General features: G+C 34.2%; 1 protein-coding gene across 6 annotated transcripts in view; it reads right to left on the bottom strand.

Annotated features, from left to right (window-relative positions):
- Positions 1-13,960, bottom strand: part of LOC144469308 (insulin-like peptide receptor) — a 41,038-nt gene that overhangs the window by 22,877 nt on the left and 4,201 nt on the right. For all 6 annotated transcript variants that reach the window (XM_078179429.1, XM_078179410.1, XM_078179419.1 and 3 more), the window contains exon 2: positions 11,471-11,624. The gene's annotated coding sequence lies outside the window, so the exon portion shown is untranslated. The remainder of the gene's footprint in view (positions 1-11,470; positions 11,625-13,960) is intronic.

Genomic DNA, 13,960 nt, shown 5'->3' with positions numbered 1-13,960 from the left:
AACATTGTTCAATATATTTTCACAGTCTCATCGTATGTATGATAAAATAGTTAATAATTGAATTTCATAAACATATATACAGCAACAACACCATTGAATTAAATTAATATTACTAAACCATAGAGAACAGTATTTGTAATAATGTGATATACCAATTGTTTTAACCAAACGTTTTAAATCATTTACATAATTCTTTTTTGCGAATACATCATATGAGTACAGTCATTTCATTTAAGTTCCTTTTACTTTATTTCACAGAAAGTATTAGTCCAATAAATATTTTCACATCATTTATTATAGATATCGTTCGCTTCCTTGAAAGCTTCTATAAACACTTGTAGACAGGGAAATCTGATTATCTTTCTGACTAGAACTTAATGGGTTAAACATGTTACTCCACCAATATATTTATTATTATCCTACAAGTGGTCGAACGGCGACGGTTTTCATAGAGAATTACAGGCTTGTGAATGAAAATTAAAAAGAGATTGCTTCCAACGCATTTCAGAGCAAACCCAAACTTTATGAATGAACAATTTCATAGTTATCTCGACAGTCTGTCGAGCTGTGCTGTTCCGGTTGGAGTCTCTGGAATTCGACAGTCAATATCATTATCCCTTCCCTTAAAGAATATCGAAAGTGAATGTTTCCCAGCGATTCGACGGAAAAGTTAAAGATCGAAAAGTAGGTAAATACTACCTTCGACAGACACAGTAGGCCGAGACATTTTCAGGAAGTCGGCGATCAAATAAAAGGAACTGTGGTTATCTGATCCACGTGCCAATCGAACACTGTGTGTCCTATATAAAGCCGGGTTATAAATACGACACCATAGTTGCAGCGATCATTTGTATTTATGGTAGACCGTCGACAGCAGAACTAGTTATTTGCATATAAAACGGAAAGGTTATTCTGTCCGTTGCACTCGTAATCACTTTGCAATTTAGCACTGGACCTACCGAGCCGGTCACAATGACCGGTTTCGCGGATTTTGCAGTAAAGTTACTTACATTTGAAGATCGGTTTATGGAAAGTCATTGAATAAATTTCTTAGTCCAAGCATAAATTATAACAAACTGAAAGGTCTAAATAAATAAGAAAAATTTATTTACCAAATAATCTCCCCCCGGGCTTACATAAAATGCTAACTAATATTTAGTGTTAAATAAAGTAGTCAATAAAATGTCGTTTAGTAAATGACTATAGTTTAATAGATGTCTAGTATAAGATGCATATGCTATATTTGATGTTCGCAGGAAGACGTGAGAGCAGTTCGTCGCTCAATGTAACAACCAAAGTATCAGATAGCGCATAGCATATTCTTTAGTATGGATAAATGAAATATTAATTTAATGATGAGAAAGTAGTTAATTAACTGCATTGTCTTTCATACTGGTTTACGGAGTGTTTCCTTAACTTTCGCACACTGTCTCTCAAGCACTTCCGTTAATCTGACAAAGAAAATGTTTCGAACAAACGTTTATCGATTTCCTGTCAGCTGCACGATAATATATTGAATTTAAAAAGACTGTTAGTTTATTCAATAAAAAGACAACGTTACATCCATTTCTTTAAAATGGCATTGCATATTATTTACTTCATATTATTATAGTTCACGTCAAGGCCAATCCAACGATTTGCCATAAGATCATGCTATAACTTCTCTGATGAACTAAAATCTTTCCACATCACCATATTGCTTCTGCAAAAATGTTGAATTAAAAGATATATCATTTATCTTTCCTGTCCAGCTTGAACACTATTAAACTCATACAAATTAAAAATGATTTAAAATGCAAATGATCAATGAAATTGAAATTTTGAAAAGAATATACAGGATAAGCCAGTATTCGCAGTATAACAGAACAGGAAATGATTCTACGTGAAAAAAAATAAGAAAAAGGTGTAACATTATTTGATCCGAAGCTCTGTTTTCGAGAAAATCGACTTTAATGTTTGTTCAGCTTTGTAAAGGATTTAGCTGTTTATTCTTCTGTAGCAGTTGTCTCCGTCCAAGATAGTGTTTACAAATGCGGGCAATGATGGCAACATTCCATTTAATACAATTGTTGTTTGTGAACACTATCTCGGACGAGGACAACTGCGGTAGAGGAATAGACGGCAACTAAATCCTTTACAAAGATGAACAAACGAAAAAAAAATATTATATATCAAATTTGTTTCTAATTTTTTCAAGTAAAATCATTCTCAGTGCTCTCACGAATTCCGACTCATCCTGTATATAAAATAAATTATACGTGTATTTGAAGGTTTGCTGTATTCCAAATCGATTTAAAGGTATCAGAAAATTAAAGAGTGGTTTTTTAAGTTACACAGAACTATACGTAGAGAACTAAGACGGTAATTAATGTTTTTCATCAGGTGAGAGCTAACAAAAAGCAATTCAAGGCTTCATATAAACGTTCATGAGGAATAATGAGAAATATTTAGAGGAATTGCAGCGTCGTTTCATTTGTCTGAATGCCGATAAACGAAACCGATGAAGGGGAAAATGTATCGCCATGATCTTGATATTGAATGTTCCGCTCCATTCTCCTCATTATCCATCAGTAATCAATAATAATTGGATAAATCAAGAGGCAGGAGGTCGACAGAATACGATAATAAAATGCGCTTCCTCGTACCGATGTTCATCACTGTTCAATTTGTTAACAAATCAGTTGGAACAATTCGAATTACGCAATGTTCGTGTTATTCTCGGCCGATTTTGATTATACATTACTGATAAATATCAAGATGAGTGATAATGACGTAGTTTGTAGAAGCAAAAAATATAAATATAGAGAGTACTTGCAAATACGACAAAAATCCTGTGGCAATCTTGTACGAAATATCGAAGTGCAGATCCATCGTTTGAAAATTAAGTGAACTCAGTACTTATAGAGAAGTTTTCCAAAGCATCACTTATAGTAAATTATTTGAATTTAAATAAATATGGCTAGAATATATATATATATATATATATATATATAATAAGTCACTGCAGAACAATTTCAATTATCAATAGGTATTATTACTAATACAATAAATGATTAATTAATATTACTCGACTTCATTTGCTAATTTACGGTTGAAGCTGCTGTTGTCATTTCAAATTTTCCTTGAAAATATCCCCAACTGTTAAATAATATCTGTTTTGTCCGGAAACATAAGGTTTTAAATCAGTAAGTGGCATTATTGATCTTATAGGCTAAGCGATTTTAATTATTTAAAAATAAGAAGTAGAATTCGATGTACTACATCATGCACGTTATAACAATTGAACACAATATGATAGAAAATATTTATTTGTTATTCAGCATCTTTCCCTCTCATTTTAAGTATAATTATTTAATTTATGTTTCTGTTTGCTTCTTTCAATAAAATGTTACAGGTGTACAATCACGTACGGGATGTGCAATCTTCATTATATTTATCATATATAACACCGATATTTAGTTCGTGAATGCACAGTTCACAGATTCTGTATACACGAGTTCCTTCAGTACACGTTCAAAATTCTTAGTTCTAAACTCTAACTCAAAGAAAGGCAGTTGAAGGTACGGAAATCCACTCGTAGGTACGGTTTGTGTATAGCACAGGTAGATGAGATATCAAATGGTGGGAATAGGTCCCTAAAATCGCTTTGTGCCATCTTCTCGTGGATGGACAGTACATACACCATTGAAAAGCTAATCCTCTGCCGTTCCCATTTATTGTTCTTCCAACACATGGTTTATACACGCGCGGAAAAATTTGACCAATTGTAATTCATTACATGATATGGAACAGTGGCCAATGTTCCAACTACAATACGCAATACAAATTTCGATATATTAATTCGCATAAAGCGAGAGCATTTTGGAGCGTTCCGAACGGTAGGGAATATTTAAATCCCGAATGCGTTGGAGCATTGAATGCGACAATGGGTTAATCAAATAAACATTGGAATGTGCTGAATTTCCAGGCGGGAAGTTAATTTCTCTGGTACAAAAACCTGCGTAACAGGATCTTGAATTAAACGATCAGACTGCCTCGATTTTTCCCATTCATAATTCCACGCGGTGCTGATAACGAGCTGATAAGCGAGAGATTGGCTCGTGCCTGGCCTCTCGTTTCTTATCGCTTACTCCACATAGGAATTCGAGTCGATGCCAAACGAGGGTTCGTTTCCCTTCTGACTCCCTCCCTGGTCCAGGCAAAGATTCAAATCTTATACCAGAAAATGGAAGAAGCAAAACAGAGAACATTTTTTATTTAAAAGACATCAGATTTATTACCTAACCCATTAAACGAGGAATCAAATTTTGTTTAACTCGTTTCACAGTGGAGAGTTCCTTTGCGCAGTGAGAAGTTATATTGTGGGTTCAAATAAAAAGAGTTGAAAAAAGTGAGATTTTTATTTTCCCTCGTCATCTCAAAATTAGAAAAAAGTATTTTAGTCACTGCAAAGTAAACTAGTTTCCCTAACATTTCCAGAAGACTCGAGTCATTTAGTATCTGCAGTTTTAAAAAAGTTACACCGTTTTCTCGACGTTCGTAATTATTAGTTCCAAAACAATTATTATTTTTTTGCTATTACCGAGGTCTGCATTACCCATTCAAATAAGTCCATAACACCGATAATTCTTATGCACTATATTGTTCAGCAGGAATCACCGTCTGAACGACGTTCGCTTGTACTTTTATTAAATCACCGAGATACCTACCAATAGACAATAATTTTTTCTTTAATAAAACATATTATTTATATTATTGTAGTAAGCAGAATATTAAAGTTACTCATTAATTATTACTTATGAGATACCGAATTTAACTTAATATTTCGTGTCACAGGTGAAAATATTAAGAAATTTAAGAAGGAACTAAATCAATATGTCACCAGAAAAAGGGAGAAGGGGTAGCCAGCATTTTTCTACGACTGATTTTTCACGATATTCATGGTTCTCTAAAACAGTGGTTCTCCAACTACAGCGACTACAAAAAGTATTCGAACATCAACTCGATTTCCAATAAATTACATTTAAACAATAATGATCCTCCGTACAAACAATGGCTACGACGATCCAATTTTTTTGCTTGTATCTAATTTCAATCGATCAGAGTAAAGACCAATTTTTACAAACTTGTACTACGCCTTTAAATCAGTCTGCTTTTAAGCAGTTTTTGGTCTGCTAACAATAATTGCTAAGTTGGCTGCGAATGTCATCTTTTTGTTACATGCTCTTACGACTTGTTTTTTTTCATATTTGCGGTTATTTATGTATTTTTATTTACGATCATTAGAACTGTAAAGATACATTTATCGGGAATATATTCAATCTTCTTTGGTTTCACAAGTATTATGAAAAAATCGCTAAAAATCTGAGCAAATGTTATTTAAAATGTGAAACCTGCATTTGCAGATTTCATAATAAAACAAACTGAAAAAGTAAATAACAATTACGCTGTATGTGTAGAACTGAAATTAAAATTCATCACCTTGTGATCGTTACTGGACGTGTAACTGTATTGGTGAATGTTTCTCACTAGGTGGTCGGTATCCTCACAATCAGCCCTTCAACGAATAACAAATAACATGTAACGAACAACACGTAACGCAAAAGATCGACGGTGCTGACGCAACGATGCAATTTTTGGCTCTGTAATTTGTCTCCGTGCCGAGCCACTTTGCACCGGACCGGTGTTACAATCAACGCAAATGAGATTTCTCTGTCAAGCGTCGCATAGTCTCGCGCGCGCTGCTGCTCCGTTATTGTTTACGTGGACAAATATAATTTACGCATTTAGAAATAATCCGGTAGTATTTCCCCGTCGCATTCGGTTTCGTCACGCGTCTCTGTTCAAGCGAACCGTCGGCGTCGGAAGAAATTTCCATCTGACGTTGGAAAATTTCGCGAGAATAATGACAGACAGAAAAACTACTCAATCGATCGCCTAATAGTAATCTTCATGCCGACAAACTCTCGAACCTACTTCTTCATTTGGAACCTCTGCGATTGATCCAATCCACACTGGTCTGAAACGGGTTTCTGATACGGAAAAAGTCCAAAACAGTGTCCGTTCGTTCTTATTTGTTATTTCTTGAACTACTGTCGGTCGTTTCACTTTGCTAAAATTACCGGCACTTTCCTCTGCACTAGCGGAACGATTATTTAATTACGCATCAATGATCAATCTAAAGAAAAGAAGGTAACAACCGAAAGAAACATAAAATGAATAAATCGATAAATTACAAAAAAACACTTTATAAGATATTATTTGTACTATTACTATTATTATCATTATTATTTGTATTATTATTCCTGTACGAATAAATTCATATTCGGCTAAGACATCGTTCTAATGAATTCGAATGAATTTCTTACTTGAATAAAATCTTTTTTTTTTCTTAGTGGTTTTACGTCGCATCAGCTGCAAGACTATTAGCGACCTTCTAAAATTCGGATAAATTTTTATCTAGATTTTGTATTTGGTTGAATACTTATTCGATAGTATCGAATAAGATTTTATTCGTTAATCTCCATACTCTTATTCGTCATTTGAATAAAATTTGTCTTAACCCTGGTTCAAATAATTGAGGTCCGAACTATTTTCGTAAACATTTTATGCTATTTTTAGAAACATCCCAGCGTGACCCATTTCAGGGTTAAAAAGGTTCGGTAAACATTTTCTATGTAGCTGAAAAATTTGGGCACGAGGATTGAACGGTACGAGCATCTAATTATGGGTCGCTCGTAGATAACGCGTAGCTGTATAGTGAGTCAGCTGTTGACGACGTTCGTTCAAACGTTTCGCGGACCTCGACGGCTCGACTATTCCGTCCGTGTATCCTTGCCACTGTCTTCAACGACGAATGGAAAGTTGTCGAATGGTAAATCGGTGCCACCGCTGCACATCACGAGATCCGCGAGCCCATAAATATTCTTTATCGCGTTCTGCCAATATACGGTCGGAAATGTGTTCCGCGTGGAAACGGTGTCTGTGAATCACGCCGATTTCAACGAGAAACGTTTGTCTGATACTTGGACTCTAGACACGGATCGATTAAATAATTGTCTAAACCTGTTAACGCGATCCCTGTCACGCGGTATAAACGTGTTATCGTAACAATTCTACGTTAATAATCGTACGATCTTTAAGTGCCTACCCATGCGTAGTTACTCAAATAATTGAGGCTATCCTGGCGGAGTTGAAAATAGAAAATGACGGGAAGATGAATATTAAGATACGATCGTGGACGTATGGATGGCTCAAAAATCAATCAATGTAAGTCCATCAACCTTAAAATTGAGACACGTTAGGATTTCGAAAATGAGTGGTAAAAAATTACAAATGATAATACAAAGCATAATTTTTATATAAAAAAGTAAAAATAAATAATTAGTATTATTATTTAACTATTTTTTTTAATATTGCAGACATTTAATTCAATTTAAAACAGTTCATTGCATTTTGAATTGTGTCTAATTATTAACGTTTCTCTATGAGTACATATTGTAGCAACTACTCAATGTTAGGTGTCTACATTTGATTGCCTACAGACATTGTTATACTTTTAGCATAATACCAATGCATAAATGTATCTCTTTTCGGTTATGACACAGGCGTCCTTATTTTTAGGCACAGAATGTATCTACAATGTTGTTGATAATTCTATTTGATAATTTTTGCAGGTACTATAAATCAAGAAAGTTTCGTAGTCCATTATTGTTTAACCTTGGCCAATCATTTTATACACGGTCGAGATTTAATAATCATTTCTGAAATGGAATGCTTGTGAAATGAACAAGCTAATGAAATTCCACTCGGGATTTTATAAAACGAAATCACCGTAAATTCAGTTCGTGAGGAATGTAGCACAAGCTACGAAAATGTAGCACAGAATTCCACAAAGCAGAAACAAGTAAAAAGAAAAAAGTAGAAACAGGTAAAACGAACAAAGTAGAAACAGGTAAAAAGAGCAAAGCAGAGCAAGCACACATGGGCCAGAGTCTCATCTCGAGTTGTTTGCGAACCGTTCATCGATTCCCGTGGTATTTAAAGAGGAGCATGCAAATCGAAAGCTCAGAAAGCAAATGTTCCGTTTTTACGAATTTGCCTTTATCATTTATTATTTGCAATAACGAAGTTATACTATACTGACGAAAAAAATAAACACTTTTTTTCCGTTTCGATAATCTGTGCACGACTCTTCGAAATTTGTATGCGTGGAACTGAGAAGAATCAAATGTTTAATTTTGATAATTTTGCTTTGACGGCAAAACCTATACATATAGGTCTACGTACAAATTTTCTAGTACGACAGTATAGTTTTGACAATATTGTACACATTTAAACATGTTTAAAATTTATTGGAACATAAGCACTTAATATTATTTTTTCTTAACTTCATTCAAGAATTAGTAAGAAAGAGATACATTAAACTAATTCCAAGTATTTTCGAAAGAACATATTATCACAATTTAGTTTCAATTTTAAGAGTCATGAATACTTATGCCTCAAGATTATCAATTTATTTAAATTTGAACTTTTAAAGTAATTGATTTCATACGGTTTACAACGAAAAAGGTAACTATAAACTATAAAACTAATGCGATTTTGACTTGTTTAACATTATAACTAAAGTTTTGATTTTATATAGACTTGCGAAATATCACTATAAACATATACAAATGAAATAAAATTGAATTTCGTCAGTTCTTCGTTTGAAGTCAAATAATGATTTTTAATCATTATAAGGTATAAAAAATGGCACGCCGAAAATAGAAATCGATGTATGGAAATGATTCTACATTGTGGCGAATCTTGTGAACTTCTCTGATATAAAACCGTTTAAGAGTTCGTAGCTAATAAACAACATTATGCCGTCGTACAATTCACGGCGAAAAGAAACTAGCTGGCACAGATAAATGTCCGAAACCAGAGAGCCAAACTCGCGTCCACTTTGTGGCTGTGAATTTGTATATGCGGTGCATCTACATAACCGGAATGCTATTTGAAAGATCGGCTAAATGCACAATAGGAGGCCAGTTAAATGCACGCGCGAGGGGTTAATGACTTTGGGAATAGGCTGGGCGCAAGGGATCGGCAAAGAACCTGGACATCCCCTCTGTCGATACAAATCGTAAATCAAATTGCAGGAGCTCGACCCCCACGGATCGATTGCCGATCTATTTTCAGGCCGCGAGAATGCGGAAGACGGACTTGGTAAGAATTATCGTGAGAAAACGCATGCCTAAGCACTTTTGCTTCGTTAGGGATCGCGACACAATGCTTCGGGAAAGACTTAACCCTTTCCTATATTTAGCCAGTACGTAATGCGCGCAGTATTTACAATTTTCTACTTTGCAATATTTATAAAAAGTTTGACACTCGATAATATTTATACGATTATGAAATCAATGTACTTAGTTGTAGGTATAACTCAATTTACACTGTAAATTATAACACTATTTCTGTGATATTTATTATACGAGATATCAATTTACGTGATTTGAATTTACATATCCTACATAGAGCTCTTGAATTAGCCAACATATTCGCACGTGTCATTGTAGACATTGATCCAAACATTCAAATTTCGACAAAATTTAATAAAATGTCGTGGCAAATATCTGCAAATTTATAGAAACATAGTAAAAGAGAATATTGGGGAAAAAATGATCCGAACAAAATTTACATTAACAACGAAAATAAAGTGGAACTTCCCATTATTTCACGTGACAAATATTATGAGTTTGTAATACTTGAAAAGGAAATGTAACAATTATATTTTTGTTAAACCGTTTACAATAAATATGTATTTCTAAAACTTATAATAGCTTTTATTTCAAAAAATTTTTCTTCTATGCTTAGCACGACAAACTTTTTATTTCGTACTTACAATCATTGAAGGAAGAAAAAAATCTTCAGATTTGTTGTAATTATTGGTCGAAAGTCGTAAAATCCAGCGATTTTTGCTATGTTTAATTTTTTGTAGCCCAAAACAACGTTAAACAATTTCGATGAAATTTTTAGCAAACATTTATGTCGCAAAGAGGCTTGAAAATGCAATTACTTTGATTTTATGCGAATATTTGAGGTTCACAGTGGAAATTTAACGCAAAAATTTATAATTCAACGCGGACATTTATACCGAATCGATAAAGTTCATACCGCGATGTACTTACAAGAATGGGAATGAACCGCGAGAAAACAGATTTCAATTTCATTCATGAGAATGAGTAAATCATCGCGAAGAGTAGAGACATTGCGCAGTCGGTGGCACGATAACGTTATCGTGACAAAGGTATCTGTTACGCAGGCCACAAGTATTGCGTCGATTTTTTCGAAATTGACTCGTGTTACATAAACTGGGTAAATTAGCTATCCAGACATGCTGATTACGCGTCTCTTGTCTCAGTTCGATATCCATCGATCTTCTTACCGATCAAGTATCACGTGGTCGAACCAAACAATGGATTAGTGATTTAGAAACGGTGCCGAAAATAACTGTTTAACCTTTCCTGGTCCTGTGGCCGAGACTCGATATTGACTTTCGTAGGTGTCGTTACTTATATCACTGATGTTCAATGTTGACTAAATACGTGTACATTTGCTAGTGAAGTTGCATCGAAAGTATGTAAAGCTACATATAAATTTAACAACCGTTTGTTTCGGTTCTGTATCGATTTTTGAATGGTTTTAAAATTGATTCTTATTCCTTTCCTATTTGGAAGTCTGTTTCCAGCTCCTTGTAATTGTTAATATTCTACTGACTCGTTTGGATACACAAACCAATACGTAAGAAAGTTTAATAATTATCGAGCAATAAATTACAAGATTTTCAATCTCATTACATACAATACTACAAAACTTGAGCAGCAATTCGAAAACATACAAAATTTTTAAAATCTTCATATACAGTAATATCATATTTGTCTATGCTTTTACCATTTTATTTTTATTCAACCCCCTTCATATAACACGGAGTTATCACCGCTCCTTAGATTTCTTAGCGCCCTTAAGCGAATAGTTCGTCTAATTTCAAAAGCACTGTACTAAACGATGTCAAGTGCCAGGTATAAATATGTTCACTGTATATCAAGAATTCTGCAGCGCCGACCCGTATGCTCTCAATTCTATTTTTTATTAGTTCCAGAAACCAAAATTATTGTATCAAATAGCATAGTATTCATCAGAAATACGTTTATTGAGTATTAGTGAGATGGAGTAGAAGTATATAGTTTATTCTAAACAGTATTTGCACAATAAATCTACGAGAGAACTTCTAATTTTAATTAGCATGATCATACATACAAAAAATGAAAAGAATAATGTCGAAGTAAAAAGAAATCACGTTAATACTTACGAGTAAATTTTAACATTTAAAAACGTTGAGTTGCAGTTTCGTTTTGGCTAGCCTTTATGACTCGGCACGCTACGGCGGTTTTATAACATGTTGGAAATTATAAAAACAATTACTTACATGCTTCATAGATAGGCAGGCATTCCTAACAGCGAATTCGTGCTGCGACGATGACATGTCGATAAGAAAATCACTTATTGGAACACCACTGCCGTATCCTAGATTGCTCGACATACCGATACTCCAAAATCGCTGCGCTGGTGAAACAGTCGACCTGTTGACAAAAGTGAAAATCGAGAATGGTAAAACTCAGCGGCGCTTATACCGGGTAAAGCATATTCGCGTCAAGGATATATGTACACTGAAACTACTAATTTACACTCCGCGATAATGTGTATATTAGGTTGGCACATAAATAATTATAATTTTGAAGTACGAAGTTTAACGCTAAACATACCGAGCAGCAAATGAAGTGTGTTACTTTACAAGAATAACAAGATGGAATTTATATAAATAGATTTTTCTCTACTTTTATCATAAAATATTTATCATGAAATGTATTGAATTATTTCGTGTGGAAGTAACTTTATAATTATGGTTATTTTAAAAGAGAATTAATATTTATGTATCAAATATTTCGAATATAGATGAGAATTCAATGAAAAATATTTACGTTTCATATCCTACGCATGCATATACACATCTACCATGGCGGCAAGAGTAAATAAATTTTATTTATATGATCGTGAAACGCGAAAATGGGAGTATTATCGTGGATACCGATCGTATGGAAAAGTACAGTTTGTCAATTTATAATATTGTATTGATAACCTAGATGCAATATTGACCGTTTATTCATTTAATGGAAGCATTTGAAAATCCTCACTAAATGATTAACGAAAAAATAACAAAGTATTGCTGCCAATGTTGCCAGGGAATTGGCGCGAGGGGAATCTTTTGCCCCGTATCCTGCAACCACCGCCAAATTCAAGTTGGAGTAATGGAGGGGATACGTAGCAGCGCTAGATCGTCGTAAGATGATTGGCCACGACGTATCCTCACCATTTCAATGTCGTCCTACCCGAAACCCTCCACTGGCGGAAAAGGAAGTTTGTGGGCGATTGTGGGAAGCAAGGTGCGACGACCGGGAAGCCCCATACAACATCACAATAAATTTCCAATTTCTATTTCCATTTATACCGTATACCTAAGGTCGCCTAAAAGTCATTAAAGCATAGATCGTTAGATTAGTTTTATAATAAAAGTAAACTTTACTTGTTTCAAAATATTATTCACTGTCTTGTGTCACGAGTGTATCAAATAAGTAGACTAGTTCGAATTCCAAGAAACAGGAACCATATGAAAATGCATATCTACATGTAACAGTTCTATTATATGTAAAACGTAAGTATATAGTATAAAAACGCTGTACTCATTTCTGCCATAAATATATGAAAACTATACTCTAATTACCGTAATTGAAAATTTTTTGTACTTTCATGAAAAGCGAAATTTTCGCCAAATTATCGAATGCAACCGAATGAAATTATACGATACAATGCACGAACTAGCTTTTTTCCTCGGCGTGCAATTGAACGAGTGTGTTGCAAAAGAGCGTAGTAACAGAAAAAGGAGGAGCCTCGGTGCGATCGATGCGTGGCTTTTGTATCGTACAGCGCGGTCGGTTACAAAACACGCAATATACTAATTCTCTTTTTCCTTGGTGCTTAGCCGAGCCGCTAGATTTTCAAGGCTTCGAGGATTTCACAAGATACACGGCAACACGGCTCGTGGTCTCGCCAGAACGGCCGTACCAAATTCCGTCTTTTTTCCCATACTTCGCTCCAGGAGTTATTTAGAACAGCCTAGACGCCGCAGCAATTAATTTGTACCGCAAACAATCAACGAGCATTCGACACAACTAGACCCACTTTGCCAAAACGTGGCCAACCAACTGTTTTTGACCAGTATATTTGGCATAACACAAAATATTGTCATTATACTCACGAGAAACAGTGAAAACTGACTAAGAAGGATGTAAGGGGTAACATTTTTTAATTTATCCTGTCAAATATCTTAAAAACCGCCGATGATACTAAAAAATGTTTCAAACGAAATTTGACTGATTTTAGGGGGCACGTAATCTGATTAATAGAATTTTAATTAAATTAAAATTAATAGAATATTTCTAAGTGAACGCAATGAAGACATATAAAGGTGAACTTTATTTTTTAAAATGGAATCATGGTTTTTTTTATACTAGTCGATTCGGCTTGTCATTCTCTTCATAAAAATATTAAGACATTTATTACGAAAAGTCATTAGTTTTGAAGATATTTGAACTTTAATATTAAGTAGTGTTAGCACTCACCTATCTAAAACTATTGTTTAACAATACGACCTCCAGCCTGAATGCTACTATTTACTCTTATCAGTAGAAGAAACTAAAATTCAAATGACTTCTAAATCAATGATTTTTCGCAATAAATGTTGAATCATCTAATGTAATAAAAAATATGATTTTGATTTTTAATCATATTGAAATCAACGCCTTACTCCTATCTTCGAAACCCATCTTAATCATACATGTAATACATTTCCTGTTGTATA

The sequence above is a fragment of the Augochlora pura genome, chromosome 1, assembly GCF_028453695.1.
Source record: "Augochlora pura isolate Apur16 chromosome 1, APUR_v2.2.1, whole genome shotgun sequence".
In the NCBI taxonomy this organism is placed as follows: domain Eukaryota; kingdom Metazoa; phylum Arthropoda; class Insecta; order Hymenoptera; family Halictidae; genus Augochlora; species Augochlora pura.
This window is presented reverse-complemented; position numbering and strand designations above follow the sequence as displayed.